This window comes from Bombina bombina, chromosome 5 (genome assembly GCF_027579735.1).
Source record: "Bombina bombina isolate aBomBom1 chromosome 5, aBomBom1.pri, whole genome shotgun sequence".
Lineage (NCBI taxonomy): Eukaryota > Metazoa > Chordata > Amphibia > Anura > Bombinatoridae > Bombina > Bombina bombina.
Window position 1 is genome coordinate 13595689 of NC_069503.1, and position 17138 is coordinate 13612826.

Consider the following 17138-nt stretch of genomic DNA (forward strand, 5'->3'; position numbering starts at 1 on the left):
AAAACATGGCCAAGGTGGCAACCCTACCCTCACCAGAGACCCCTGCAGCATGTGTCATTCATAAGTGTCCAGGAAAACATGGCCAAGGTGGCAACCCTACCCTCACCAGAGACCCCTGCAGCATGTGTCATTCATAAGTGTCCAGGAAAACATGGCCAAGGTGGCAACCCTACCCTCACCAGAGACCCCTGCAGCATGTGTAATTCATAAGTGTCTAGGAAAACATGGCCAAGGTGGTAACCCTACCCTCACCAGAGACCCCTGCAGCATGTGTAATTCATAAGTGTCCAGGAAAACATGGCCAAGGTGGCAACCCTACCCTCACCAGAGACCCCTGAAGCATGTGTAATTCATAAGTGTCCAGGAAAACATGGCCAAGGTGGCAACCCTACCCTCACCAGAGACCCCTGCAGCATGTGTAATTCATAAGTGTCCAGGAAAACATGGCCAAGGTGGCAACCCTACCCTCACCAGAGACCCCTGCAGCATGTGTAATTCATAAGTGTCCATGAAAACATGGCTGAGGTGGCAACCCTACCCTCACCAGAGACCCCTGCAGCATGTGTAATTCATAAGTTTCCAGGAAAACATGGCCAAGGTGGCAACCCTACCCTCACCAGAGACCCCTGCAGCATGTGTAATTCATAAGTGTCCAGGAAAACATGGCCAAGGTGGTAACCCTACCCTCACCAGAGACCCCTGCAGCATGTGTAATTCATAAGTGTCCAGGAAAACATGGCTGAGGTGGCAACCCTACCCTCACCAGAGACCCCTGCAGCATGTGTAATTCATAAGTGTCCAGGAAAACATGGCCAAGGTGGCAACCCTACCCTCACCAGAGACCCCTGCAGCATGTGTAATTCATAAGTGTCCAGGAAAACATGGCCAAGGTGGCAACCCTACCCTCACCAGAGACCCCTGCAGCATGTGTAATTCATAAGTGTCCAGGAAAACATTGCCAAGGTGGCAACCCTACCCTCACCAGAGACCCCTGCAGCATGTGTAATTCATAAGTGTCCAGGAAAACATGGCCAAGGTGGCAACCCTACCCTCACCAGAGACGGCACAGGTGCTACATTAACCTGGTAATTGCACAGAAGGGAATTTCCTCTTTTACATAAGGGGGGCTGGGGCTCTGTATTAGTAAAAAATAGATGCACAGTGCTCAGGAGTCACCTTTAATAAAATAACATCTTCACTGTTTTAATGTTAACATTTTCTCTGCACATGCATGTGAAGCATAGCTAGATATGCTCAGTGCACCAACATTTTACGTACTGCAGCTGCTCAGAGTGCCAGTGGGGCTTGTATCATGTCAGCAATTAACAAATTGAGTCATTGCCTGATGGTACAAGTGCCTTTGGCTGTTGCTGTGTTTAAAATGCTGGTGCACGGTGCATACTTAAATACACTTTTGAAACTGCTATAGCTTTTATTAGAAGCATTTTTGCTGATATGTGTATATTACTAAAATGCTTCTGTTCAAAACTGAAATGCATCATGTGGATTTAAATTTTGTCTGGCATGTCCCTTTAAGAACAGAGGCTACACTAGTTGTCTGTGATGTAATATGCAGCCTGTGCCAGCAGATCCCAGTGTATAAATACAGCAGCTTCAGGGTAAGTTTCAGTTTCAGCTACAGACAGGGAACAGACTGATACCAGAGATTCCTGGAGCTTTAACGGTGAGTATATTGTATTATCTGTTATATCTGCTGCCCAGTGTTATACTTTATCTATTGTACACAAAATGTGTCTACAAACTCTAACAAGACTTTAGTGTTGGTTTTAAAGTATTGTGAATATATTTATATCATGTGATTTCCAAATTCAAACCTATTACAATCCCTTCGAAAACATCCCAGTAACACATTAATCACATGAATTTAAATACATTTGTGACGCAATTTAACTACAGTTTTTTAACAAATCAGAACATATATTGAACACATGATTCACATTCTGCACTTTATAGGTTTTACAAACCCATTTTGCCTGTTTGCAACTTATTTCATTGACAGTCTCACCATAATTTAACTTAAATCGCACACATGATGAAACCTGTAAACTAAATAATAAACACCAGGGTGCTCATTAACGTTTGCAATGATGTGGCTGAATGTTTAAATATGGTCACTTTAAAATGACTCAAAATAATCTGAATTAAATCATATTATAAATTAATTAAAATGCTGCGCTCATTTCAGACATCTTAATCAAGACTTAATTTGCTGCCTTTGTCTCACTTTTGCTTCTGTAATTGGTTGCTAAATCCTTGCAAAACCTTTATAATACAACATAATGATTGGGACAGCAAGTTTATCTGCACTACCAGAATTATTTAATGTATTTGTTTGTGTGAGTGTGTCTGAGTGAGTGAGCATGTCTGAGAGTAAATGAGTGAGTAAGCATGCCTGGGAGTAAGTGAGTGAGCATGTCTGAGAGTGTCTGAGTGGGTGAGCATGCCTAAGAGTAAATGAGTGAGTAAGCATGCCTGGGAGTAAGTGAGTGAGCATGTCTGAGAGTGTCTGAGTGAGTGAGCATGCCTAAGAGTAAATGAGTGAGTAAGCATGCCTGGGTGTAAGTGAGTGAGCATGTCTGAGAGTGTCTGAGTGAGTGAGCATGCCTAAGAGTAAATGAGTGAGTAAGCATGCCTGGGAGTAAGTGAGTGAGCATGCCTGAGCATACCTGGGAGTAAATGAGGGAGCGTGTCTGGGAGTAAATGAGTGATGGAGCGTGTCTGGGAGTAAATGAGTGAGTGAGCGTGTCTGGGAGTAAATGAGTGAGTGAGCATGTCTGGGAGTAAATGAGTGAGCGAGCATGCCTGAGACTGAGTGAGTGAGCGTGTCTGAGACAAATGAGTGAGCGTGTCTGGGAGTAAATGAGTGAGCATGTCTGGGAGTAGATGAGTGAGCGTGTCTGGGAGTAAATGAGTGAGCGTGTCTGGGAGTAGATGAGTGAGCGTGTCTGGGAGTAAATGAGTGAGCGTGTCTGGGAGTAAATGAGTGAGCGTGTCTGGGAGTAAATGAGTGAGCGTGTCTGGGAGTAAATGAGTGAGCGTGTCTGGGAGTAAATGCCTGAGTGAGTGAGCCTTGCCCATAGCCACATATATCCCCAGTAACTGGTCGGGGTATGTATGTATGTATTTTGTCCGACTGTCCTTTAGTAAATGTAGCCCAATGACTCAAATGTAATCAGTGAGTTATATGTTCTAGCTGCATTGACAGATTATTTTCATTGTTCAAATTCTATAATTTAAGATATTTTTTTTGGTAACTTTTATATCTACCCATTAGTCATACAAGGTAAACAACATTCATTTCTATTTCATTTTTTTTTTTATAAAAAACAATTTGCTTAAAGGGACATGAAACCCACATTTTTTCTTTCATGATTTAGAAAGAGAATGCAATTTTAAATAACTTTCTAATTTACTTCTATTATCTAATATGCTTCATTCTCTTGATATCCCTTGCTGAAAAGCATATCTAGATAGGCACTGAAGCTGCTGATTGGTGGCTGTACATAGATGCCTCGTGTAATTGGCTCACTCATGTGCACTGCTATTTCTTCAACAAAGGATATCTAATGAATGAAGCAAATTAGATAATAAAAGTAAATTGGAATATTTTTTAAAAAAGAATTCTGAATAATGACAAACAATTTGGGTTTAATGTCCCTTTAAGTTGTACAGTAATATATTCAAAATTTCTAAATAGTTTTACCAATTATCTTGTCAAATATTCAAGCAATAAAATAAATTCTTAAAGGAACACTGAACCCAATTTTTTTTTCCTTCATGACAGATATAGCATATCAATTTTTTTCCTTCTCTTGGTATTTTTAGCAGGAATGTAAGCTTATAAGCTGGCCCATATTTGGTTCAGTACCTGGGTAGCGTTTTCTGATTGGTGGCTAAAATGTAGCCAACAATTAGCAAGCACTACCCATGGTGCTAAACTAAAATAGTGGATAAATAAACAGCTATTACAAGTGGCTGGTTATTGCTGCTGCGAGCTCGCGGTAGCAATTAGCGCTCAGAAAATGAACTAGATATCAGATCTCTGGGTAATTTTCTAAATGTTCCCCAATTGGCCCCAAATTTCAGTATATAATTATTTATTAACAAATAAAAATGGTAGCATCTTCATTTTTTTTAAAAAAGTAACTGCAAAAAGCAGTTTATAAGGGGTTAAAAGTGGTGGGGTGTTAGGAAAAAAAACAGCACTGAAAATATATACATATTAACACAAATATATACTGTATATAGTCATATACATATATAATTAAAATTGCTGTCCATCAAGCGCTGCTTGCGTCCTTCACTGCGCTAGCTCTCATGCCGTGTCGAACAACATGAGACCGAGGCTCCCATTGGAGCGTATGGAAGCGCGCTCTAGTGAGCGTAATGCTTCTATGCAATGCGAATGCGTGGTTATGTTCACAATGCACTGGTATTACTCAGTTGAGAGCAAATATCGCTTTAACGTAAGTGATATTTTGCACTCAGCTTGTAATCTAGCCCACAATCAATTAAAACTTCCTTAAAAGACCATGATACCCAAATGTTGAAACACTTGAAAGTGATGCAGCGTAGCTGTAAAAAGCTGACTAGAAAATATCACCTGAACATCTCTATGTAAAAAAGAAAGATATTTTACCTCAAAAGTTCCTCAGTAGCCACATCCCATTGTACAGGACTTCTAAGCAGCAAATCAGTATGTCTGTCCCGGGACAGCTAAGGGAGTGAGACTCGAGTACTCATCTTATTTCCCTATTCAGTTTACTATGAAATCTCATGAGAGTTGAGTGAAATCTCATAAGATCACAGTAAAAGTGTTCATGACCTCAGCACTGCTGATGCTTATTGGCTGCTGTTCATTTCTTCATTTTTTTTTTTTTACCTACAGCTGGACAGCAGCTGAGTGTAACTTTTTACATAACACTCTGCTGAGCTGAGGAGATTGGGAGGTAAAATATCTTTTTTACATAGAGATGCACAGGTGATATTTTCCTGTCAGCTTTTTACAGTTATACTGCATCAGTTTCAAGTGATTTAGCATATGAGTATTATGTCCCTTTAACTTGCCCAAAAGCATTAATACATAAGAAAAGTGCAAGATTGTTTTAGCAAAATCATATTTGTTACATATAAAGATATAGAGCTTCAGACTGCTTTAATTCTCAATACACGTGCTCAAACGTAATGCACTCACGGTTAATCTATATCTACTCCAGAAGCGTGGAACAATAGCATGAGAGACTCAGATAGCACCTGTCTGATAACTCCCAGGTATTAACCACTTAGTGACCAGACCACTTTTCCATGTTCTGACCATTAAGGACCAGGGCTATTTTTACATTTCTGCAGTGTTTGTGTTTAGCTGTAATTTTCCTCTTACTCATTTACTGTACCCACACATATTATATACTGCTTATATACTCATTTACTGTACCCACACATATTATATACTCATTACTGTACCCACACATATTATATACCGCTTATATACTCATTTACTGTACCCGCACATATTATATACCGTTTATATACTCATTTACTGTACCCACACATATTATATACCGTTTATATACTCATTTACTGTACCCACACATATTATATACCGCTTTTATACTCATTTACTGTACCCACACATATTATATACTGCTTATATACTCATTTACTGTACCCACACATATTATATACTCATTACTGTACCCACACATATTATATACCGCTTATATACTCATTTACTGTACCCGCACATGCTATATACTCATTACTGTACCCACACATATTATATACTGCTTATATACTCATTTACTGTACCCACACATATTATATACTAATTACTGTACTCACACATTATATACTCATTACTGTACTCACACATATTATATACCGTTTATATACTCATTTACTGTACCCGCACATATTATATACCGTTTATATACTCATTTACTGTACCCGCACATATTATATACCGTTTATATACTCATTACTGTACACACACATATTATATACCGTTTATATACTCATTTACTGTACACACACATTATTATATACTGTTTATATACTCATTTACTGTACACACACATATTATTTATATACTGTTTATATACTCATTTACTGTACCCACACATATTATATACCGTTTATATACTCATTTACTGTACCCACACATTATCATATACCGTTTATATACTCATTTACTGTACCCGCACATATTATATACCGTTTATATACTCATTTACTGTACCCGCACATATTATTATATACCGTTTATATACTCATTTACTGTACCCACACATATTATATACCGTTTATATACTCATTTACTGTACCCATACATATTATTATATACCGTTTATATACTCATTTACTGTACCCGCACATATTATTATATACCGTTTATATACTCATTTACTGTACCCACACATATTATATACTCATTACTGTACCCACACACATATTATATACCGTTTATATACTCATTACTGTACCCACACATATTATTATATACCGTTTATATACTCATTTACTGTACCCACACATTATATACCGTTTATATACTCATTTACTGTACCCACACATATTATTATTATATACTGTTTATATACTCATTACTGTACCCACACATATTATATACCGTTTATATACTCATTTACTGTACCCACACATATTATATACCGTTTATATACTCATTACTGTACCCACACATATTATATACCGTTTATATACTCATTTACTGTACCCACACATATTATATACTCATTACTGTACCCACACACATATTATATACCGTTTATATACTCATTACTGTACCCACACATATTATTATATACCGTTTATATACTCATTACTGTACCCACATATATTATATACTGTTTATATACTCATTTACTGTACCCACACATATTATTATATACTGTTTATATAGAAACACTTGTGCAAAGTCCGTGTGTGTAGTTAGGCAAATGGATATAGTTATGTCCAACGTATTCTGTTCAGTCAGATTAAAGAGGTATAACACAATGTTCAGTGTGCACAGCAAATAAAGGGAGAAATAAATGGACAGCGTCAAAGACAATCCTGACTCACCACTCCAAGGAAGGCTATTACGGCATCTCTCGGTACTGTAAATGGGTATGCAGCCACTATCCACTTCACACAGGACGTATCGCTCACCTCTATGGTGTAAACATCAGCTCCGTGGCAATGCACCTTTCCACGAGGTTTGAGCGTTCTTTCCTTCTCGGCGTCTCCGGCCAGCATGTACCTCCTCAGCACTTCCGGGTGACGTCAGACGCTGTCAGACGCTGTCCTTTCCAATTCGTTTGCGTGGTGCTCCCAAATGCTGTGAATACAGCCTCTATTGACCGGACAAAAGATCCAAAGCTGGGATAAATCTTGTTCCTTCACAGGATAGGAGGGCTCCTCTCCCTCCCAAAGTAGTAGAAAAAATAATCCAAAGGACCAAAGGATATAAATAAAAAGTCAATTCTTTATTGTTGAATTAAAAGAAATGGGCATCAAAATAGGGGGAAAAGGAAGAAACGAGCAGGTCTTACGCGTTTCGGCAAGGTTCAGCCGTACTCATAGACCATACATGCTCACAGGTGATACAAACTTATATACCGTATAGTGATTACCCATTGGTTAAAACATCACACACCTCCTAAACACCCTTTTGGAAGGGATAATATCACACAGGTTATATCATAGAAAATTAACGGTTTAACACCATTACTCAGAGTATTTATACATAGTACTGAAGATCCTAAAACAAAACAAAATACCTATTACATTATAAATACAGGCAAATATATACAAAAGGAAACATCACAATGCAAAAATATATACAGACCAATAAATCAATAACAAAATAGAGACACCCATAGATATAAATTTTATTCGTAGGTATAAATTTTATCAGATGATCACACTAATGGATAAGAAAAATATAAGTAATTCATATATATTAAATATGTTGGAATAAATATTAGAATGAATAATTCCAGTTAATAATATTTAAGCATGATCATTATGATGTAATAAATACCTAGAAATGACTATACATGGCTGAATATAAATTCATTCAAAATAATTAATTGATATATTTCTAGAGGAGATAGGTTCAGTAATATACATATAAATTAGTTCTCCCAAAAATTAATGAGGTCATTCTCTGAATTAAAGCCATCAGGTTTCAAAGTGCATAGTTTATGGATCCAATAAACCTCTTGGCGTGCCAAGGTGGACCATTTATCACCACCTCTAGGATTATTCTTAATGATTTCTATGGCATTCCATTTAAAACTACACACATTTCCATGATGTATATCTATAAAATGGCTTGCTAAATCGGAACAATGTTGTTCATTTCTAATGTATCCCAGATGTTCACGGATACGAGTACGAATGTCACGGGAGGTCATACCCACGTACTGAATTTTATGTTCCGTGCAACAGATGAGATACACTATATATGAAGAAGAGCAATTGATACAGCCCCTAGTATCAAACGTCTGATTAGTGACATAGGAACTAAATGAACTACCTATCTTAATATGCTCGCAAGCTTTACAGTTCTTTCCACATTTATATGTTCCATTATGTCTAAGCCAAGAACTTTGGCTATCAGGTTTTCGCAACTGACTAGGTGAGATCAAATTGCCCAATGTAAGCCCTCTTTTATATGTAAATCTACATCCTCCTTTAACCACATCCTTAAGAGAATCATCTCCATATAACATAGGCAAATATTTTTTAACTATGTTACAAATTTGATAATATTGGTTGGAATACCTTGTAATGAAATTTGGTTTGTTGTCAAATTGGGTCTTTCTGTCACTGGACTTGTCTGCTACTAAAAGTAAACTATTTCTGTCACATTGTGTTGCATAGTCATGAGCCTGTTTAATAACTTTCTTACAATAACCCCTCTTTTGGAGTCTAATGCCTAAATTATTACACTCAGAGTTGAATACTTGTTCATTTGAACAAATTCTACGATTTCTAAGGAACTGTCCTTTCGCTATACCCTGGAACACATGTCTTGGATGAGAGCTGGAAGAATGTAGGATTGAATTCCCAGCTATTGGTTTACGAAACAATTGAGTTTCAACTTTATCAGAGTTCCCATCAATGACCAACTCCACATCCAAGAAGTGTATTTTGTGCTTTTGCCATTCATATGTAAACTTAATCTCAGGGATACAAGAATTTAGATATCCAACAAATCTCTGTGCCTCTGAGGAGTTAAATTTGGTGAGAAATATAAGATCGTCAATAAATCTTTTGTAACAAACAATTCCCCCAGATGAATCAATACCATTAGGTCCAAAGAGGTATTTATATTCAAACCAGCCCATAAATAAATTGGCATAGGAGGGGGCGAATTTCGCCCCCATGGCTGTGCCCCTCAATTGGACGTAATATGATCCCTCAAACTGGAAGTAATTGCGTTCCAAAAGAAAACGAATAGATCTAATAATGAAGTCTTTAGTTTCATTTGAATAGTTAGTAAGCCGATTAAGGAAAAATGCTACAGCTTCCAGGCCCAAAGTGTGTGGTATAGACGTGTATAAAGCTTCCACATCCACAGTTAACCAACTCATATCTTCCACCACCTGCACACCCTCAATAACATTTAACAAATGCGTAGTGTCTCTCAAAAAGCTGGGAAGAGAGGAAACCAAGGGCTGCAAAATGCTGTCAATCCACTCTGACAGATGTTCAAATAGTGAACCGATTCCTGCAACTATTGGTCTTCCCTTTATGTTAGCTATACTCTTGTGAGTCTTGGGCAGGTGGTGGAAGATAGCAATAATGGGGTCTGTGATGTAAAGGAACTCAAATGTGTCCTTATCAATAATACCAAGGTGAAGGCCATCATCTAATAAACCTCTTAACTGTTTTTGAAAACATGAGGTAGGGTTTCTGCTTAGTCTTCTATAGGAGGAAAGATCATTCAACTGTCGTTCAGCTTCAGATATATACATCTGTCTATCCATTACAACGATATTCCCCCCCTTATCCGAGTTTTTCACCACAATTGACAAATTATTCTGCAATTACATTACTGCCTCTTTTTCCTTTCTAGTAAGATTTGAATATTGTTCGCTGGATGATTCATCCAGTTTTTTTAGGTCCTCAAGGACTCTCTTATGGAAACTTTCAAGTGTTCTACCTCTAGACTGAACTGGGTAGAATCTAGATCTATTTTTGAATCTAGGAGAACACAGCGATACAGTATCCATAGCTTGCTCATACTCCAGTTCCTGGAGGGAAGCTAAATCGCACATGTCTCTAAATTGAAAAAGAGAACCAATATTGGAGGTGCCACTATTATCAACAGATGTAGAATTGTTAACTCTTTCAATGCCATTATAGTGTCTACGAAGAGTGAGATTATGTATAAACCTATTTAGGTCAAGAATAGTTTGAAACATATCAAATTTTTTAGTAGGGCAAAAGCCCAAGCCCTTATTAAGTACTTTAAGCTCAGATTCCGTAAGGGTATGTGAAGAGACATTAATAACTAAGTTGTCATTTACTTCCTGGTGAGTTCTCTGAGGGCATACCTGTTCATACCTCTCTGTTTTGCCCTACTAAAAAATTTGATATGTTTCAAACTATTCTTGACCTAAATAGGTTTATACGTAATCTCACTCTTCGTAGACACTATAATGGCATTGAAAGAGTTAACAATTCTACATCTGTTGATAATAGTGGCACCTCCAATATTGGTTCTCTTTTTCAATTTAGAGACATGTGCGATTTAGCTTCCCTCCAGGAACTGGAGTATGAGCAAGCTATGGATACTGTATCGCTGTGTTCTCCTAGATTCAAAAATAGATCTAGATTCTACCCAGTTCAGTCTAGAGGTAGAACACTTGAAAGTTTCCATAAGAGAGTCCTTGAGGACCTAAAAAAACTGGATGAATCATCCAGCGAACAATATTCAAATCTTACTAGAAAGGAAAAAGAGGCAGTAATGTCATTGCAGAATAATTTGTCAATTGTGGTGAAAAACTCGGATAAGGGGGGGAATATCGTTGTAATGGATAGACAGATGTATATATCTGAAGCTGAACGACAGTTGAATGATCTTTCCTCCTATAGAAGACTAAGCAGAAACCCTACCTCATGTTTTCAAAAACAGTTAAGAGGTTTATTAGATGATGGCCTTCACCTTGGTATTATTGATAAGGACACATTTGAGTTCCTTTACATCACAGACCCCATTATTCCTATCTTCCACCACCTGCCCAAGACTCACAAGAGTATAGCTAACATAAAGGGAAGACCAATAGTTGCAGGAATCGGTTCACTATTTGAACATCTGTCAGAGTGGATTGACAGCATTTTGCAGCCCTTGGTTTCCTCTCTTCCCAGCTTTTTGAGAGACACTACGCATTTGTTAAATGTTATTGAGGGTGTGCAGGTGGTGGAAGATATGAGTTGGTTAACTGTGGATGTGGAAGCTTTATACACGTCTATACCACACACTTTGGGCCTGGAAGCTGTAGCATTTTTCCTTAATCGGCTTACTAACTATTCAAATGAAACTAAAGACTTCATTATTAGATCTATTCGTTTTCTTTTGGAACGCAATTACTTCCAGTTTGAGGGATCATATTACGTCCAATTGAGGGGCACAGCCATGGGGGCGAAATTCGCCCCCTCCTATGCCAATTTATTTATGGGCTGGTTTGAATATAAATACCTCTTTGGACCTAATGGTATTGATTCATCTGGGGGAATTGTTTGTTACAAAAGATTTATTGACGATCTTATATTTCTCACCAAATTTAACTCCTCAGAGGCACAGAGATTTGTTGGATATCTAAATTCTTGTATCCCTGAGATTAAGTTTACATATGAATGGCAAAAGCACAAAATACACTTCTTGGATGTGGAGTTGGTCATTGATGGGAACTCTGATAAAGTTGAAACTCAATTGTTTCGTAAACCAATAGCTGGGAATTCAATCCTACATTCTTCCAGCTCTCATCCAAGACATGTGTTCCAGGGTATAGCGAAAGGACAGTTCCTTAGAAATCGTAGAATTTGTTCAAATGAACAAGTATTCAACTCTGAGTGTAATAATTTAGGCATTAGACTCCAAAAGAGGGGTTATTGTAAGAAAGTTATTAAACAGGCTCATGACTATGCAACACAATGTGACAGAAATAGTTTACTTTTAGTAGCAGACAAGTCCAGTGACAGAAAGACCCAATTTGACAACAAACCAAATTTCATTACAAGGTATTCCAACCAATATTATCAAATTTGTAACATAGTTAAAAAATATTTGCCTATGTTATATGGAGATGATTCTCTTAAGGATGTGGTTAAAGGAGGATGTAGATTTACATATAAAAGAGGGCTTACATTGGGCAATTTGATCTCACCTAGTCAGTTGCGAAAACCTGATAGCCAAAGTTCTTGGCTTAGACATAATGGAACATATAAATGTGGAAAGAACTGTAAAGCTTGCGAGCATATTAAGATAGGTAGTTCATTTAGTTCCTATGTCACTAATCAGACGTTTGATACTAGGGGCTGTATCAATTGCTCTTCTTCATATATAGTGTATCTCATCTGTTGCACGGAACATAAAATTCAGTACGTGGGTATGACCTCCCGTGACATTCGTACTCGTATCCGTGAACATCTGGGATACATTAGAAATGAACAACATTGTTCCGATTTAGCAAGCCATTTTATAGATATACATCATGGAAATGTGTGTAGTTTTAAATGGAATGCCATAGAAATCATTAAGAATAATCCTAGAGGTGGTGATAAATGGTCCACCTTGGCACGCCAAGAGGTTTATTGGATCCATAAACTATGCACTTTGAAACCTGATGGCTTTAATTCAGAGAATGACCTCATTAATTTTTGGGAGAACTAATTTATATGTATATTACTGAACCTATCTCCTCTAGAAATATATCAATTAATTATTTTGAATGAATTTATATTCAGCCATGTATAGTCATTTCTAGGTATTTATTACATCATAATGATCATGCTTAAATATTATTAACTGGAATTATTCATTCTAATATTTATTCCAACATATTTAATATATATGAATTACTTATATTTTTCTTATCCATTAGTGTGATCATCTGATAAAATTTATACCTACGAATAAAATTTATATCTATGGGTGTCTCTATTTTGTTATTGATTTATTGGTCTGTATATATTTTTGCATTGTGATGTTTCCTTTTGTATATATTTGCCTGTATTTATAATGTAATAGGTATTTTGTTTTGTTTTAGGATCTTCAGTACTATGTATAAATACTCTGAGTAATGGTGTTAAACCGTTAATTTTCTATGATATAACCTGTGTGATATTATCCCTTCCAAAAGGGTGTTTAGGAGGTGTGTGATGTTTTAACCAATGGGTAATCACTATACGGTATATAAGTTTGTATCACCTGTGAGCATGTATGGTCTATGAGTACGGCTGAACCTTGCCGAAACGCGTAAGACCTGCTCGTTTCTTCCTTTTCCCCCTATTTTGATGCCCATTTCTTTTAATTCAACAATAAAGAATTGACTTTTTATTTATATCCTTTGGTCCTTTGGATTATTTTTTCTAATACTGTTTATATACTCATTACTGTACCCACACATTATATACCGTTTATATACTCATTTACTGTACCCACACATATTATATACCGTTTATATACTCATTTACTGTACCCACACATATTATATACCGCTTATATACTCATTTACTGTACCCGCACATGCTATATACTCATTACTGTACTCACACATATTATATACCGTTTATATACTCATTTACTGTACCCGCACATATTATATACCGTTTATATACTCATTTACTGTACCCGCACATATTATATACCGTTTATATACTCATTACTGTACACACACATATTATATACCGTTTATGTACTCATTTACTGTACCCACACATATTATATACTGTTTATATACTTATTTACTGTACACACACATATTATTATATACTGTTTATATACTCATTTACTGTACCCACACATATTATATACCGTTTATATACTCATTTACTGTACCCACATATTATCATATACCGTTTATATACTCATTTACTGTACCCGCACATATTATATACCGTTTATATACTCATTTACTGTACCCGCACATATTATTATATACCGTTTATATACTCATTTACTGTACCCACACATATTATATACCGTTTATATACTCATTTACTGTACCCGTACATATTATTATATACCGTTTATATACTCATTTACTGTACCCGCACATATTATTATATACCGTTTATATACTCATTTACTGTACCCACACATATTATATACTCATTACTGTACCCACACACATATTATATACAGTTTATATACTCATTACTGTACCCGTACATATTATTATATACCGTTTATATACTCATTTACTGTACCCGCACATATTATATACCGTTTATATACTCATTTACTGTACCCGCACATATTATATACCGTTTATATACTCATTACTGTACACACACATATTATATACCGTTTATATACTCATTTACTGTACACACACATATTATTTATATACTGTTTATATACTCATTTACTGTACCCACACATATTATATACCGTTTATATACTCATTTACTGTACCCACACATTATCATATACCGTTTATATACTCATTTACTGTACCCGCACATATTATATACCGTTTATATACTCATTTACTGTACCCGCACATATTATTATATACCGTTTATATACTCATTTACTGTACCCACACATATTATATACCGTTTATATACTCATTTACTGTACCCATACATATTATTATATACCGTTTATATACTCATTTACTGTACCCGCACATATTATTATATACCGTTTATATACTCATTTACTGTACCCACACATATTATATACTCATTACTGTACCCACACACATATTATATACCGTTTATATACTCATTACTGTACCCACACATATTATTATATACCGTTTATATACTCATTTACTGTACCCACACATTATATACCGTTTATATACTCATTTACTGTACCCACACATATTTTTATATACCTTTTATATACTCATTACTGTACCCACATATATTATATACCGTTTATATACTCATTTACTGTACCCACACATATTATTATTATATACTGTTTATATACTCATTACTGTACCCACACATATTATATACCGTTTATATACTCATTTACTGTACCCACACATATTATATACCGTTTATATACTCATTACTGTACCCACACATATTATATACCGCTTATATACTCATTTACTGTACCCGCACATGCTATATACTCATTACTGTACTCGCACATATTATATACCGTTTATATACTCATTTACTGTACCCGCACATATTATATACCGTTTATATACTCATTACTGTACACACACATATTATATACCGTTTATGTACTCATTTACTGTACCCACACATATTATATACTGTTTATATACTTATTTACTGTACACACACATATTATATACCGTTTATATACTCATTTACTGTACCCACATATTATCATATACCGTTTATATACTCATTTACTGTACCCGCACATATTATATACCGTTTATATACTCATTTACTGTACCCGCACATATTATTATATACCGTTTATATACTCATTTACTGTACCCACACATATTATATACCGTTTATATACTCATTTACTGTACCCGTACATATTATTATATACCGTTTATATACTCATTTACTGTACCCGCACATATTATTATATACCGTTTATATACTCATTTACTGTACCCACACATATTATATACTCATTACTGTACCCACACACATATTATATACAGTTTATATACTCATTACTGTACCCACACATATTATGTACCGTTTATATACTCATTTACTGTACCCACACATATTATTATATACCGTTTATATACTCATTTACTGTACCCACACATATTATATACCGTTTATATACTCATTTACTGTACCCGTACATATTATTATATACCGTTTATATACTCATTTACTGTACCCGCACATATTATTATATACCGTTTATATACTCATTTACTGTACCCACACATATTATATACTCATTACTGTACCCACACACATATTATATACAGTTTATATACTCATTACTGTACCCACACATATTATGTACCGTTTATATACTCATTTACTGTACCCACACATATTATTATATACCGTTTATCTACTCATTTACTGTACCCACACATTATATACCGTTTATATACTCATTTACTGTACCCACACATATTATTATATACCTTTTATATACTCATTACTGTACCCACATATATTATATACCGTTTATATACTCATTTACTGTACCCACACATATTATTATATACCGTTTATATACTCATTTACTGTACCCGCACATATTATATACCGTTTATATACTCATTTACTGTACCCGCACATATTATTATATACCGTTTATATACTCATTTACTGTACCCACACATATTATATACCGTTTATATACTCATTTACTGTACCCACACATATTATTATATACCGTTTATATACTCATTTACTGTACACACACATATTATATACCGTTTATGTACTCATTTACTGTACCCACACATATTATTATTATATACTGTTTAATGCGTAGTAATGATTATTCCTGAATTGGAATTGCGCTTGGGCCATTTCAAAGTCTATGACCTTTGCGTTAATCTGTTCCCTATTTACCATTTGTGTCACTTTAGCCAAACCGTGCTCTTCCCATCTTGAGCCAACGTCAGTTAAAAACCCCAGTTGAAAATCTTGGTTTCCCTTAATTGCAAGATATTTGGAGAATGCGAATTTCAGGTTCAATTTGTTACAAATTTTATGCCATGCTATTACTGTGTCTTTTAATACCTTTATTCTCCTAAAATAAAGGGGAAGTTTTTTTGATTTCCAGATGGAGTATATTTTTCAGATACAGGGGTTTACCTAATTGATTCTCTAACTCTGGTATAGAAAAATGCCCTATATCTAACATCCAGTCAATCGCTATTTTCCCTATTGCCGCTAAATTATATAGCTCTATATCCGGGAGGGCCATTCCCATATATTTTTTTGGTAAT

At 35.6% G+C, this 17138-nt stretch overlaps 1 protein-coding gene across 1 annotated transcript in view; it reads left to right on the top strand.

Moving 5' to 3' along the window:
* Positions 1-1643: 1643 nt before the first annotated feature.
* The window catches only part of LOC128659694 (uncharacterized), a 142965-nt gene continuing 127470 nt past the window's right edge, over positions 1644-17138 (top strand). Inside the window, exon 1 of the mRNA XM_053713265.1 lies at positions 1644-1684. The gene's annotated coding sequence lies outside the window, so the exon portion shown is untranslated. The remainder of the gene's footprint in view (positions 1685-17138) is intronic.